The sequence below is a fragment of the Schistocerca cancellata genome, chromosome 5 (assembly GCF_023864275.1).
Source record: "Schistocerca cancellata isolate TAMUIC-IGC-003103 chromosome 5, iqSchCanc2.1, whole genome shotgun sequence".
In the NCBI taxonomy this organism is placed as follows: Eukaryota; Metazoa; Arthropoda; class Insecta; order Orthoptera; family Acrididae; genus Schistocerca; species Schistocerca cancellata.
The window spans coordinates 510,625,465-510,643,127 of record NC_064630.1 but is presented as its reverse complement, the minus strand read 5'-3'; positions in this window follow the sequence as shown (position 1 = coordinate 510,643,127).

The following is a 17,663-nucleotide window of genomic DNA, read 5'->3' as shown; positions in this document are numbered from 1 at the left end:
AAACTTGAACAACGGTTCTGCGTCACATTCGCTTCCTGAAAGAAACGGTTGTGGCTCCTGTCTGAGAATTGATATTATCTCCTCTTTACCAATGTCGACTTTTTCGCGTACGTTTAGAGCCCGTTGTACTTCGGCAGCCATTATTAGCACAACTACATCGCGATCACTGGAAAAAGGAATACAAGACGCCAAGTGTTCCCTGGAGCATGTGATCGAGTGACTACCGTGACTCAACAGCGCAGGTGATTTTCCATCTTATTTTGTATGCCCCTTAGCAGTGTCCTACGTCCAGTGTACTTCGTAACGTGCAATTACCAGAAATACTCGTGCGAGACGATGCAGTCTGTAGCCTGCAGCGAGCAAATGACTCTGTTCACACTTTTCTGTTGTTGTCGTCCGGCATTCAATTGGAGATTGAATTGCCAACCCACCGTAACAATTCAGCTCTTACATGGCTCTGTAGCGGACGTTCCGTTCAGAAATTGAAACTATACTGAGGGAAAAATATCGCAACACCAAGAAGAAGTAGTCCGACATAAACGAAAGTTGGTAGGGCCTGTTTCTACATCTGAAAGATTATGTGTATTGAAATGTCGCGCCAGTCGTATAAGAATGACGCTAGCAACCCCACTAGGAGGATGCAAACCAGGTTTGCTTATTAAACACGCAGTAACGGTCGTGAGCGTTAGTTAGCTTTGAGATCAGACGTTCTGAGTTGATGTTAGTCAAGAATGCCTTTAAGGCGACAAAGAAGCCATCATCAGAGCCTCGCTGAGTTTGAACAAAGCCATGTAATAGGGCTACGAGAAGTTAGTTCATTCTGCGGTACTACAGAAAGATCTGGCAGGAATGTAGCCACAGTACATGATTGCTGGCAGCGGTGATGAAGAGGGTATACGGTCGCAAGAAGACCGGTCTTTGGACAGCCATGTGGCACTACCGAGAGGGAAGACCGTCGTTTGCCGTGTATGGCTCTGGGGCGTCGTACTGTATCTGCAGCAGCAATTTCAGCAGCAGTTGGCACCACATTGAGACAAGGAACTGTTACAAATTTGGCCGGCCGTTGTGGCCGAGCTGTTCTAGGCGCTTCAGTCTGGAACCGCGCGACCGCTACGGTCGCGGGTTCGAATCCTGCCTCGGGCATGGATGTGGGTGATGTCCTTAGGTTAGTTAGGTTTAAGTAGTTCTAAGTTCTAGGGGACTGATGACCACAACTGTTCAGTCCCATAGGGCTCAGAGCCATTTCTTTTCTTTTTTTTTTTTTTACAAATCTGTTGCAAGGCGCTTTGTATCATGCACTCCACTGGTCCCAAACCATCGCCATTTGCGATTTCAATGGTATCAAGCGAGAATTCACTGGGGGACAGAGTGGAGGTCTGTTGCGTTTTCTGATGAAAGCTGGTTCTATCTCGGTGCCAGTGATGGCAGTTCGTTGATTAGAAGGATGCCATTTGAGGATCTGCAAACAACCTGCCTGCGTGCAAGACACACTGGACCTACACCTGGAGTTATAGTCTGGGGTGTGATTTCCTATGGCAGCAGGAGCACTCTCGTGGTTATCCCACCCACCAAAACTGCAAATTTATGCGTCAGTCTGTTGATTCGACCTGTTGTGCTGCAATTCACGGACAACATTCCAGGGGGTGTTTTCCAAAAGGATAACGCTCTCCCACATGCCTTGGCCTGCTCGATCACCAGATCTGTCTCCAATCGAGCACGTATGGGACATCTTCGGACGACAACTCCAGCGTCACCCACATCCAGCACTAATCATCCTTGTATTGACCGACCAAGTGCAACAGGCGTGGAACTCAATCTCACGAGGTGACCTCCAGCACCTGTACAACATAGTGCAAGCACGTTTGCATGCTTTCATACAACACTCTGGCAGTTACACCGGTTATTATCGTACCAGCATTTCACATTTGCAATGACATATCTCGCGCTTATATTAACCTGTGGTTTTGCGGTGTTAATCACTTTCATAGGATACCTAGACAAATGCATACCCAAAATTTCATTAATCTAAATTAATTACTTTGTGGTGTTGTGATTTTTTTCCGTGAGAATATTTGCTAGTTAGTTGTAGATCCAGTCACAAACCTGTTACTACATGAACAGCGAAAATGTATAAAGCGATAAACTTTTTTATCATTCTCAAAAAAATGGTTCAAATGGCTCTGAGCACTATGGGACTCAACTGCTGTGGTCATCAGTGCCCTATAACTTAGAACTACTTAAACCTAACTAACCTAAGGACATCACACATATCCATGCCCGAGGCAGGATTCGAACCTGCGACCGTAGCAGCAGCGCGGCTCCGGACTGGAGCGCCTAGAACCGCACGGCCACCGCGGCCGGCTTTTATCATTTTCTTGGGGGGGAAAGGGGGAGGGGTCAAGGATCAACGTTTCGAAAAAGGTTTGAAATTATGAACGAAGTTTGTTGGAAGTCACTATGTGCTCTCATTCACAAATACTGGATGAATGTAGTCTGGGTATTTTGCGCGACCTGAGTTACTCCGCCTCAAGACGTAAACACTGTCTCTAGTTGTAATACTTGTCTTACTGCGTTAAATGTTTAACGTAGGATTACATATTACAGCAGCAAATTTTGACCGTTTGCCGGGAGCAAGTCTTCCGATTTTAAGCCACTTCGGCGACTTGCGCGTCGATGGGGATGAAATGATAATGATTACGACAACACAACACCCTGCTCCCGAGCGGTGAAAATCTCCGACCCAGTCGAGAATCGAACCCGGGCCCTTAGGTTTGACAGTCTGTCGCGTTGACCATTTTCATTTTTATCTCATTTTTGTTCTATATATTGTTCTTTGAATTTGTGCGTGGCGGACATTCGATGACACTCGTTCCGATTGTCCGTTGATCCGTTTACTCAGTTTTTTTGTTACAGAGGGTAACTGAACTCTCTGACCGAACACGCTGAGCTACCGTGCCGGCTGAACCAATGACAGGCATAGGATTCACAGCCACGAAGGAAGTAATTGGATGAGGCTCACGAATAAGGCCCGACACGCATTCAATGCCACGAGACCTGCAACCACAGGTTTCCAGATCTTGACCGCCACCCCACAACGCTTTGCGCTTGCACTATGATGAAGTTTCAGTCGGTTTATTGTCCTGTAGCATTGTTCGTTGTGCGACCAGATTTCATTATTCTCATTGTATACAGATGCATGGTTGATATTTTCCTGTCACTGCTGCTGATGGTTTGGATACAGCAGGGCTATCCCACTCATTTCACCTGTAAGCCCTATACAGTATGAAATTTTCCATAATCCACAGTTCCCCGTACACGAAATGACGAGAAAGTAAAACATGATGTGATGGCGTCATTAGACTGTCACTTTGTCACTGCTTCTTCAGCCGAATGGAAATGACATGGCCCTATCACGTTGCCAGCAATAATAAAAATAAAAAGGTACCCTCTGTGCAGTCGATGCACTCAGCAACGAATTATTTACGAAAGTCACCTCTGAAGACGAGAAGAAAACAGTGACTCAAACACAGTGCAAGAAGGAAAGAACATGACAATATGAAGCAATTGAAGATAAACAGTTATGAAAAACAAAGCTTATTAAATAACTACAGTGACAAAGTCGCTTCATGCACCTGTAAGAGCGACGATTGTAATGTCAACACGCCGTCCCTCCTCTCCTGACGCCAACTGCAGGCTGCATGCGACGAACTGATTAAGGGAAAAGGACTTTCATGCCCCCTACAGTTGCTGGGGTGACCGTGTGTCTCCACAACGCGGTAAACCGAGCATGAGACGAACCCGCAATAGTATTCATGTCAAGCAAGTCTTCTCTGTTCAAATATTATTCTTCTAATTCAGATCCTTTTCATATAATTATGAAAAATCCGCTCCCGTTGCAAAAACTACCTGGTTTTTACCTAGGTTTCAGCGTGGGTAACCACGTCTTCTTCAGAACAAATATAAAACAGCTTGTCTAAATAGGCATAGTCAAAGCCTAAAATCAACACCTGGAGAGTAGCCATGTATGGAAGTGAAACGTGGACGATAAATAGTTTGGACAAGAAGAGAATAGAAGCTTTTGAAATGTGGTGCTACAGAAGAATGCTGAAGATTAGGTGGGTAGATCACATAAATAATGAGGAGGTATTGAATAGGATTGGGGAGAAAAGAAGTTTGTGGCACAACTTGACTAGAAGAGGGGATCGGTTGGTAGGACATGTTCTGAGGCATCAAGGGATCACCAGTTTAGTATTGGAGGGCAGCGTGGAGGGTAAAAATCGTTGATGGAGACCAAGAGATGAATACACTAAGCAGATTCGGAAGAATGTAGGTTGCGGTAGGTACTGGGAGATGAAGAATCTTGCACAGGATAGAGTAGCATGGACAGCTGCATCAAACCAGTCTCAGGACTGAAGACCACAACAACGGCAAGACCCCATAAACTTTTTTGACGAACATACGGTACATAAGTACCAAGTCAATAATACTTCTTATCTCACCCTGTGCGTGCTGCCTCGCCCCAGCCAGCGTACGATGGTCACAGGCTCTCCACCGAACTGAGGCACCGCAGGCTGCTCACATGCGCGGCTATCGAAAACACTGCGCATGCGCGGCCAGGAAACGCTCTTCTTATGCATGGGAGCGGGATCACAAAGTTGACACGGATTTGGACCTAACTGATTGCCAAAAGTTGTCGCACAATTAGGAAATTGAGCAAATGATAAAAGCGATGATGCGGGAATTAAGACATATTTAATAGCAACGCACGACAAACTTTGTGCACGGATGGTAAATCAGCCACAAGCTAATATGGAGGCACTAAAATTAGGTAGAAATTGCAAATAAACTAAAAAGATAGCTATGCTAAGGACGTTATTCTTAACGGATGAAACCGCACTAATAATATGTGGAGCAGAAACAACCATAGTCCCTACATCGCCATAATACTAAGCGGCCGACCAGGCCGTAATCAGAATACGTTAGTGATTTATAACATACCTTTGCTCCATAATCTTATAATTACATAGAAGCCAACGAAGATACAGAAAATACCTACTAAAAGCGCGCAGCAATAAGAAAATACAAATGATGTTCTTTTTTCCGTCCTACTGTGTTGAAGGCTTGGTTAGCCAAGAAGAACACTTCTTTTAGTGTAGTTGCAATTTCTACCTAATTTTAGGGCCTCCATATTACCTTGTGGCTGATTTACCATCCGTGCACAAAGTTTGTCGTGCGTTGCTATTAAATATGTCTTAATTCCTGCATCATCGCTTTTATCATTTGCTCAATTTTCTAATTGTGCGACAACTTTTGGCAATCAGTTAGGTCCAGATCCGTGTCAACTTTGTAATCCCGCTCCCATGCATAAGAAGAGCGTTTCTTGGCCGCGCATGCGCAGTGATTTCGATAGCCGCGCGTGTGAGTTCGGTGGAGAGCCTGTGACCATGGTACGTTGGCTAAGGCGAGGCAGCACACAGAGGGTGAGATAAGTAATATTATTGACTTGGTGCTTATGTACCGTATGTTTGCAAAAAAATTTTATGCGGTCTTGCTGCTGTAGGTGTTGATTTTAGCCTTTGACTATGCCTATTTAGGAAAGCTGTTTTATATTTCTTCTGAAGAAGGCGTGGTTACTCACGCTGAAACCTAGGTAAACACCAGGTAGTTTGTGCAATCGAGGCGGAATTTTCATAATTATTTCGATACTTACGATTGCTGACGCGCTGCAATGCTGAAAGTTCAGACCCTTTTCACTAACAAGGAGTAGACTCGTGGATAGTCTGGCGTATAATTACGTTATTGGGAAAATATGCTAAATTGTTAAGCAAACGAAGACTCCATACATCGATGTTCCAACAACACGATAATCTCTGGTGTTAGTGCCGCCTTCATGCACTTTTGTAATGAAAGTATTTAACATTACATGTTTTCATGAGTACGCTCCCACTTCAAATGACACCATTAACTTCACTTCGACAATACAGTTTAAACTCACTGTTCACACCGTTTATAAATCGCAGTCGAAGATAACACTATTGTTAATAATCGCAAGAATCCTCAAAACGCACTCCGATATTAATTCTAACTGGCTTTCAAGGTACCAAAAATCTACCAAAACTCACCATTAGACCTCACAAGCTCTTCAGCAACTTCCAAGTGCCTTTAATTATTCTATTCAGTTCACTCGGCGTACCTCACATGCACTGAATTCACAATCGTACTAACATCGTCCGTTGATTTTCCTCCAACCATCGGGACACTATTAAGTTGGTTAAATGAGAATTAACAATCCGTAAAGCTTCATTAGAGTTCAGTATGCGTTGAATACCGAATTACGACATAATGAGCCTAAATCTTCGCTGTATTAACTGTCAGATATATTGCCACACTCCCGAGCTCCTGCTCTGCGTAAGAACACTTCCTGTCATTTAACTGTCAATTTAAGCTTCTAATAACTTCCACTGAGCTACAGGAATAGTCATTTAAAGTTGCCTGGCTAATATTCAAGCAACTAAAAAGTCACAAAATTAAAAACTGCCTTTAACTAATTCTCTCAACTAAACTCTCTTAACAGGTCTTCTCAGCCGTTACTACGTATAATCAATCATCAACGCGTACACATCTGATATATCACAACTTTTTAATGATAACAGTTGGACATCAGATACAGGAGCGAATAGAATTTTATGTTAATGTACTAGAGATTGGCAGCCATGACGCAGACCGCACGAACTGGAATACTGAGCACGTGAAGATAAGTAATAACTGTCAACCAAGTTGATATTACACCCTAAGGAATTTAATTACAGCCTGTTTTATCTTATCTGTTGAAAGTTTCACTTGTATCAACGTATTTCTCGAAAAAAAGTGCCTGTTTCCTCGTGCTTTAGACTTTTGTGATGCTTTAAGTGAAGAATTTAGGTTGTTTCCGTTACACATACATTTAACAGCGCCGTATCTGTTGGGGAATCAAAAGGTTTAAGTTGTATCTTTTATTTCTTTTCAAACGTCCGTATTGCGCATACCTGATATTAGGCCTAATTTATCGGGTATGCAAGTTCTCAGTTTTAACGTTGTTTTAAGTACATTACGTTACTATAATTATAGTATTCACATACATTAGTGTTCTACATAACCTTGGTGACACTTGTGAATTGTAGTTAATAGAATATTGTGGTTATTGTCTACATAAATTTTGCAAAAAAGATTGTAAACAATCATGAGTGTGAAGTATGCAGCCCTATGCAGCTGTTATGACAGATGTTTTCATTGGTAGGAATGTAATGGCACGGGATAGAAGAAGTAAGTCAACCTCATCCATGGTATTGCAAAGTATGTTCACGGTATAGGAAACTAGCTGCACACGAAGGGAAGATTAGAGGCCTTGAAGCTGAACTACACTAAGTGGTCAAAAGTATCCGGATACCCCCAAAAACATACGTTTTTCATATAAGGTGCATTGTGCTGCCACCTACTACTAGGTACACCATATCAGCGACCTCAGTAGTCATTAGACATCGTGAGAAAGCAGAATGGGGCGCTCTACGGAACTCACGTACTTCGAACGTGGTTAGGTGATTGGGTGTCACTTGGGTGATACGTCACAACGCGAGATTTCCACACTCCTTAACATCCCTAGGTCCACTTTTTCGATTTGATAGTGAATTAGAAACGTTAAGGGACGCGTACAGCGCAAAAGTGGAAAGACTAACCTCGTTTGTTGACTGACAGAGACCACCGACACTTGAAGAGGCTCGTAATGTGTAATCCAATCATATAGGAATTACAAACTGCATCACGATCCACTGCAAGAACTATGACAGTTAGACGGGAGGTGAGAAAACTTGGATTTTATGGTCGAGCGGCTGCTCATAAGCCACACACACGCCAGTAAATGCCAAACTACGCCTCGCTTGTTGTAAGGAGCGTAAACATTGGACGACTGAACAGTGGAAAAAGTTGTGTGGAGTGATGAATCACGGTACACAATGTGGCGATCCGATGAAAGAGTGTGGGTATAGCGAACGCCTGGTGAACGTCATCAGCCAGCGCGTGTAGTGCCAATAATAAAATTCGGAGGTGGTGGTGTTAAGCTGTGGTCATGTTTTTCATGGAGGGGGCTTTGCAGCCGTTGTTGTTTTGCATAGCACTATCACAGCACAGGCCTACATTGATGTTTCAACCACTTTCTTGCTTTCCTCTGTTGAAGAGCAAGGCGGGTATGGCGATTGCATGTTTCAACACGATTGAGCTCCTGTTCATAATGCACGGACTGTGGATGAGTAGTAATGGACTGGCCTCCACAGAGTCCTAACCTGAATCTTACAGAATAGATTTGGGACGTTTTGGAGCGCTGACTTCGTGCCAGGCCTCACTTCTCAACGTAGCACCCCGTGAAGAATGGGCTGCCATTCTCCAAGAAACCTTCCAGCATTTGATTGAACGTATGCCTGCGAGAGTGGAAGCTGTCATGAAGGCTAAGGGTGGGGACAACACCATATTGAATTCCAGCATTATCGACGGAGGGCGCCACGAACTTGTAAGTGACTTTCAGCCAGGTGTCCAGATACTTCTGATCACATAATGTAGATAGTTGTAGGGAGGAACTGATGAGGCTGAAGAGTTGGAGAAGGGTTAAGACAGGTGGGAAGCAGTAGTAAGGAACGGGGGCCATGGGAAGACAACAGTACCTAACAGTTTCATCATTGACATAAATAATAGATTTGCCTTGGTACCTCAGTTAACTACAGAAAAGGCTCATGTAGATGTAAGTGTAGTTAATACTCAACAGACTTCCACCAGGAAACAAACTGTTTCAAAAAAAAAAAAGTAGAAAGTAGGGGGGAGGTTCTCTTTTTGGGTAGCAGCATGGAAGGGATGTGTGCCAGATCTTGCAAGAAAAATTAGGTGACAGCTATCAGGTCACAAGTTCTTCCAAGGACACAGCATCGTTGTGCAAGGGTTTTACAAAGCAGGATCATGTTGTGATAGTGGACAGCGCACGAAACAGTATTGATAGGGATCAGGGCTACAATATTGAGTGTGACCTTGAAAGAATAGCATCTGCATCGAACCATATAAATGTTGGCCTCGTTCCTGCTTTCACGTGGTATGATCGGCCGCAATTGAACAGCTCTGTCAGGCGGGTCAATGTGGAGTTAGATCAGGTGTTTCGGGCGGCTATTTTGTCAGGCATAAGTTTTGTTCCTGTTGGTGCTATCGGTAGGTGGGACTTCACAAGGCTTAGCCTGCGTCTCAGGAGCAAAGGGGAGAGTACGTTGGCCGGGATCATAGCAAAATCTTTAAAGAGGGCACTGAAACTCATGGGAGTATCTCTTTTTTAGGCTAACATCAGGGTCCAATGATTCAGCATTGGGTGAAACTGAGCTTCATGAGAAGCTTAGACAGGCAGGTACTAGAGATGTTAAAATATCTCAAGATTCTCATAAAAGTACAGTGAAAAATAATTTTAGCATATTGCATCAGAATATCAGGGGTTTAAAAAACAAAGTACATGACTTTGTTTGTTTAGAAGATTTAGAAACTGAGGGTGGAATAGATGTACTATGCCTGTCTGAACATCAAACAGTCACAGATATGAAAAAGGAGGTAGTAAGCTTCCGGCACATGTAAGTAAAGACACTACGGAGAGACGAGATGCTGCCACATGTGTTAACACATATCAGTGTGATAAATTTAGAAACTAGAAACTTTTTTGTAGAGCAACAAATAGAAGCATTTGTACATGTGAGCTTCAACTAAATAATGGTACTTTTATAATTTTAGCTGTGTACATGTCCCAAATCGGAAATTTTCAGCTATTTCTGAAAAACTTGGATTTCTTTTTTGTACTATATGTCAGACAGAGGGAAGCAGATTATTGTCTGTGAGGATTTCAGTGTAGATTTTCTGATAGAGTCTGAAATAAAGCACGTCTGCGGAGTGTGACCTGGTTCTTTCAATTGGACACCAGTTACTGATTTTCCTACTTGGATAGTACAAGAAAGCACCACACTGATAGAGAATGTTTTTATAGACCAAGATAAATTTAATCAATTTAAAACTTTTCCATGTAAGAATGATCTTTCTGATCATGACCCACAGTATATGACATAGTTCCATAAAGTAATCCAAAACAGTCCTTCAAAATAGTGCATCAGTAAACGACTTAACAACTACACAATTTAGGAACAGCCTGGAACAATTAGACTGTAATGAGGTGTACAGGGAACATGATGCTAATTTAACATTTAACCTATTTTATGATACCTACTTGCCTAAGAAAACAGTGAAACATAATTGTAAAAACCATCTAAAAATCCATGGCTTACTAAAGGGATAATAATATCTTGTCAACAGAAAAGAGAAATGTAAGTTATAGCTAGAAGAAGTAATAATCCAGAAAAAGTCAAACATTGTAAAAACTACTGCAATGTATTGCAAAAAGTTATTAAAAAATCCAGAACTATGTGCATTATATCTGAGATCAGCACATCTGATAATAAAACAGTTTGGGATAGTGTTAGAAGGCAAACAGATTAACTGAGACCATGGGAAGATAGCATTTTATCGAACTCAATGAAAAGTTTGTTAACAAAAAGTCAGAAGGAGAAAATATTTTCATAAACATTTTTAACTGTTGTAGAGAAAATGGGATCCAGATATTCATTAGAAAATGCAAGGTCTTATATGGAAAAGGTAATATCTATGCAATTTGGTTGAAGTGAAATTCAAGCCACCACTCCTACTGAAATTAAGAAAATAATATGTTCACACGAAAGTAAAAACTGGATGAAACTGGTGACATTGGCATTTCCAATAGAGTATTAAAAGTTTGTTCCCAAGAGATAAGTAGGATTCTCAGCCACATGTTTAGTAGCTCACTGAAACAGGACATTTTTTGGATGCACTGAAATATGCTAGTGTTAAACCATTGAATAAAAAAGGGATATGTTTGATGCTTACAACTACCGCTGAATCTCACTTCTGACAGCTTTATCCAAAATTCTTGAAAAAGTTATGTATTCAACAGTAGCTTCACATATTTGTAAAAATGAAGTAGTAACAAAATGTCAGTTAGGTTTCCAGAAAGGCTTTTCAGCAGAAAATGCCATTTATGCTTTCGCTGCTCAAACATTTATTACTCTGAATAACCAAAAGTGACCCACTGGGAATTTTCATGGCCTCTGGAAGGCTTTTGACTGTGTGAATCATGAAATTCTATTTAAGTATTGTTTTATGACTGGGACAGTGTACAATTGGCTTAATTCATAGTTAACTGCAAGAATGCAAAAGGTTGAAATTAAGAGTACAGATAGTCAGCAAAAATCAGCAGAGTCCTCTAACTGGGGAGATATCAAGTAGGGTTCAGTCTTGGGTCTCTCATTGTTCTTAATATATATTAATTACTTGTCACTCTTTATTCATGAAGAAGAAAAGATAGTTCTTTTTGCTGATGATACAAGTATAGTAATTACGCAGAACAAACAAGAATTAGCTGAGGAAATTGTAAATAATGTCTTTCAGGAAATTATTAAGTTGTCCTCTGCAAATGGACTCTCGCCAAATTCTGAGAAAACGCAATATATAGAGTTCCATACAGTACATGTTGTAACACTACAGGTAAATATAGACTTTGAACAAAAGTCTGTTGCTGAGGCAGAATGCTAAAAATTTCGGGGTGGATGTGTTGATGAGAAATTATATTGGAAGGAACACATTTATGATCTGCTGAAACATTTAGGTTCACCTACTTATGTCGTTAAAGTTATTGCAAATTTTAGTGGTAAACACATCATTAAATTAGTGTACTATGCCAGTTTCCATTCGCTGCTTTCATATGGCATCATATTCTGGATTAATTCATCATTAACAGAAAAATTATTCATTGCACAAAAGTGCGTAATCAGAATAATAGCTGGAACCCACCCAAAATCGCCTTGCTTTCATTTATTTAAGGAACTCGGGATATTCGCAGTACCTTAAAAATACATATATTCAATTATGAAATTTGTTGTTAATAACCCATCGCAATTAAAAAATAATAGCAAACTACATAGATAAAACTGTATAAGAAACACAATTAATGAATTAAACACAATTAATGAATTAATCACAATTAATGAATCAAGTGAAACAATGAGCAAATAGAGTAGTATTCTGCCTCTTTGTAAGTTTAGTGGGAGGTTTGTGGAGCTGTTGTTCTTTTGAACTGCCATCTGTTCTTAAAATGGTGGATTAAGTTTCATGCATTATGATAACGTTACAGCGTCCCGTATGATGCTGATAGCTCCTCATGTTGTATTATCATTCGTGATTTCACTGTTAGTCTCAAATAATTCGTAATTTAAAATGGTCGGCAAAAAAAATCTAAACATATTCATTTGCTTGCAGTAGGTTAACACTGTGCTCATTCCATAATTTTTTGTTTTTAGCTAGTATCTTTTTACTACACAAACTTCCTCATGAGGCTGCAGAACGCGTACTGAAATGAATTACTAACCAGAGCCGTTTTCGGAGCTTCCACGAACAGCGCTCCGCCAGAAGACAAATGAGGTCACCTTACAGTTCGCTACTTGCTTTATTTTCAGTTCTTTTCTCATTGCTACGTTACTTGTGCCAGGAAAACAGTTCTTAAATAGTAAGCACATGGTTGTTCACTTTTTATGCATAACGAGATTACTGTTTTCGCCAGATCCACTAGATATTATTCGATACCTGTGTCTGTTCGTATGCAAATGCCTCTTTTAATGCGCCAAAGTAACGAATCCTTGCGAATGTACAGCGTGCTACATGTAGCTAGATGTTTCCATCTTTTTAAGTATTATCAGCAAACAATAACAACAGAAAATTTGTGTAATTTGTAACATACTAGGTGAGTAAATTAAAAAACACTAATAAGTAAAAATCGTCGTATAGCTCGATGTGGTGAACTGAAACTTGTAATAGAGGGTTAGGCAAGTAATGTGTGCAAATATTGCAATAATAGTGTACACAAAGGTGAAGTATTCTTTTGTTCTGTGTGTATCAATTTTATCCTTTACAAAAAACAATTGTTTAAATTTGGACAAGACTTATGGTACAGCATATTTCAAATGGCGTTCGGAGCTTCCACGAAGTCGTCCCAAACTGTAAAGTGTTTCTCCACAGTACACCCAGGTGACAAAAGTCATGGGTACCTATTAACATCGTGTCGCGCCACCTTTTTCCCTCTGTAGTGGAGCAACTCGACGTGGCATAGGCTCAACATGTCGTTGAAAGTCCCCTGCAGAAATATTGATCCGTTCTGCTTCTATAGCCGTCCATAATTACGAAATTATTCCCGGTGCAAGATTTTTGCACGAACTGACCCGCGATTATGTGTCATAAGTGTTCAATGGAATTCATATCGGGTAATCTGGGTGACCAAATCAGTCGCTCGAATTGTCCAGAATCTTCTTAAAGCCAGTCGCAAGAAATTGTGCCCGATGACGTGGCACATTGTCATCCACAAAAATTCCATCGTTGTATAGGAACATGAAGTCTTTACACGGCTGAAAACGGGCTCCAGGTAGACGACCATAACCATTTCCAGCCAATAATGTTTCTGTTGCTGCAGACGCTCCAGTCCATTCTATGTACACAACTGGCCATTGAAATCGCGACACCACGAATATGACATGCTACAGACGCGAAATTTAACCGGCAGGAAGAAGATGCAGTGATATGCAAATAATTAGCTTTTCAGAACATTCACACAAGGTTGGAGCTGGTGGCGACACCTACAACAAGCTGACATGAGGAAAGTTTGCAACCGATTTCTCATACAGAAACAGCAGTTGACCGGCGTTGCCTGGTGAAACGTTGTTGTGATGCCTCGTGTAAAGAGGAGAAATGCGTACCATCACGTTTCCGACTTCGATAAGGGTCGGATTGTTGCCTATCGCGATCGTGGTTTATCGTATCGCGACTTTGCTGCTCGCGTTGGTCGAGATCCAATGACTGTTAGCAGAATATGGAATCGGTGGGTTCAGGAGGGTAATACGGAACGCCGTGCTGGATCCCAACGGCCTCGTATCACTAGCAGTCGACATGACAGGCATCTTATCCGCATGGCTGTAACGGATCGTGCAGCCACGTGTCCATCCCTGAGTCAACAGATGGGGACGTCTGCAAGACAACAACCATCTGCACGGACAGTTTCGCGACGTTTGCAGCAGCATTGACTATCAGCTCGGAGACCATGGCTGCGGTTACCCTTGACGCTGCATCACAGACAGGAGCGCCTGCGACGGTGTACTCAACGACGAACCTGGGTGCACGAATGGCAAAACGTCATTTTTTCGGATGAATCCAGGTTCTGTTTACAGCATCATGATGGTCGCATCCGCGTTTGGCGACTCGCGGTGAACGCACATTGGAAGCGTGTATTCGTGATCGCCATACTGGCGTATCACCCGGCATGATGGTATGGGGTGCCACTGGCTACACGAATTGGTCACCTCTTGTTCGCATTGACGGCAGTTTGAACAGTAGACGCTACATTTCAGATGAGTTACGACCCGTGGCTCTATCTTTCATTCGATCCCTGCGAAACCCTACCTTTCAGCAGGATAATGCACGACCGCATGTTGCAGGTCCTGTACGAGCCTTTCTGGATACAGAAAATGTTCGACTGCTGCCCTGGCCAGCACATTCTCCAGATCTCTCTTCAATTGAAAACGTCTGGTCAATGGTGGCCGAGCAACTGGCTCTTCACAATACGCCGGTCACTACTCTTTATGAACTGTGGTATCGTGTTGAAGCTGCATGGGCAGCTGTACCTGTGCACGCCATCCAAGCTCTGTTTGACGCAATGCCCAGGCGTATCAAGGCCGTTATTACGGCCAGAGGTGGTTGTTCTGGGTACTGATTTCTCAGGATCTATGCACCCAAATTGCGTGAAAATGTAATCACATGTCTGTTCTAGTATAATATACCTGTCCACTGAATACCCGTTTATCATCTGCATTTTTTATAGGTGCAGCAATGTTAATGGCCAGTAGTGTAAATACAGCCCACATCGTTATGCAGCCACCACCAGCTTGCACAGTGCCTCGTTGACAACTTGGGTGCATGCCTTGGAGTGGTCTGCGCCACACTCGAACTCTACTACCAGCTCTTACCAACTGAAATCGGGTCGTCAGTCAGTTCAGCCGATATGGTCACGAGCTCAGGAGAGGCGCTGTAGACAGCGTCTTGCTGTTGGCAAAGGCACTCGCGTCTTCATCTGCTGCCGTAGCCTATTTCGCCGCGCTGCCCTAACCCATACGTTCGTCGTACGCCCCACATTGATTTCTGCCGCTATTTCACGCAGTGTTACTTCTCTGTTAACACTGAGAACACTACGCGAACGACGCTGCTCTCGGTCGCTGCGTGAGGGCCATCAGTCACTGCGTTAGACCTAGTGAGATGCAATGCCTGAAATTTGGTGTTCTCAGCACACTGTTGACACTGTGGATTTCGGAATACTGAATTCCCTAACAATTTCCGAAACGGAATATCCCATGTGTCTTCCTCCATCTACCATTCCGCATCACGTCGGAAACCTTTTCACATCAATCACCTGAGTAACGAATGACAGCTCCTTCAGATGCACTATCCTTTTATACCTTGTGTACGCGATTTTACCGCTATCTGTGTACGAGCATTTGCCTTCCGGAATTCGCTGCCACCATCGACAGCTAACTTCGAGTAGCAGCGGCCATGCTAGCAAATGAAAACGCTGTCACATACTGTCCACATTAAGGTTGGTTGGTTCACTTGGAGGAGCGGAGCGAACAGCGAGGTCATCGGTCTCATCAGATTAGGGAATGATGGGGAAGGTATTCGGCCCTGCCCTTTCAAAGGCATCATCCCGGAATTTGCCTGAAGCGAATTAGGGAAATCAGGCAAAATGTAAATCAGGATGGCCGGATGCAGGTTTGAACTGTCGTCCTCTCGAATGCGAGTCCAGTGTTAACCACTGCGCGACCTCACTCGGTCCCCATATTAAGCGACAGACTTCTGCTAGTAATGCAAGATGATGGTAGGCCGTTGCCTGTGACCGGACATTATTTTTCACGTTTCGATGCATCAAGATTATGGCACAAATCCAACCACATCTTTCACCACCGCCGGCCGGAGTGGCCGTGCGGTTGTAGGCGCTACAGTCCGGAGCCGAGCGACCTCTCCGGTCGCAGGTTCGAATCCTGCCTCGGGCATGGATGTGTGTGATGTCCTTAGGTTCGTTAGGTTTAAATAGTTCTAAGTTCTAGGCGACTGATGACCTCAGAAGTTAAGTCGCATAGTGCTCAGAGCCATTTGAACCAAGCCTCCATCGCTCACCTTATAATTTACAACGACTAGTATAAACAATACTGCCAGCTTTGCAGGACAGCCTTTGGTACGATCTGCAGCAGCGACTCTACGTATCATGTATTCGACAAGTCCGTGGTAAGTTTCCGGAGATATGCGGCACCAGATAACTTACCACAGGTGCCGCAGTTCACGTAAATTGCAGGCTGGTGATTTGTGGGTGAGGATCTAGCGCCCGATTCAGCAGCAAATGTGTTCCATTTGGTTCAGATCAGATGTATCTGATGCTCAAGACATCCACGGGAGTTCACTATCATACTCCTGAAACTACTGTAGCACAATTTTAGAACTTTGTTTGGAAAAAAGACTTATATTTGACTCTCATGATAGTCATGTGTAAAGCAGTTCCGTGGAAAAATGAAACGACACGTTACCCTTTGATTACACGATGAACCATCAGTCACTGGAATCATTCATACTATCACATATGTCTAACCTTATGACTAGAGTAATTTATAGTGACAAAGCCACATAAATCTAGCGTCTGGAAAGGTAGATGACAGATTAAAATTTCGCAGAAGAATATTAAGGAACCGTAATTCGCCATGAAGGAGACCGCTTCAGAAACATTCGCCTGTCTAGGAAGCTCACCACATTGATTAAACGGAAGAATTAGGGAAGACTAAAACAGAAGCTGCACATCAGATACTGGTTTAGTCAGCGCCAGAGTATCAAATGGTTCAGATGGCTCTGAGCACTATGGGACTTAACTTCTGAGGTCATCAGTCCCTTAGAACTGCTTGAACCTAATTAACCTAAGGACATCATACACATCCATGCCGAAGGCAGGATTCGAACATGCGACCGTAGCGGTCACGCGGTTCCAGACTGTAGCGCCTAGAACCGCTCGGCCACCCCGGCCGGCGCGAGAGTATCACCCAAATACAAGACACTGTAATGACTGGCGCTGAAGGTGGGGATGTGCATAGCGGAGAATTTATCTCTCAAAATTCCTAGGTTCAAGGTACCAATGGAAGGTATGAAACATGTTATTCCAGATCCATCTACTTCACGGTCTGAATCTTCGGAAGTGTTCCATATTGTTACTCTAGCTCTTCATACGTCCACATGTACATCTCTTTCCCATTAGTCGTAAATCAGTAGTTTGTTATATAGTCACTTCATGTCCACTCAAAGGTCATCGTTTCGTCGTTTTTGATCGATCCATGTCTTGCATTCTTCAGTATTTGCGTTGAGAGTACATGACGCGGTGAAATCTATCGACGATACGAGCCGCATATGACGAAATCCATTGACATAACCGACTTTGGCAAAGACCAATTTGTTAC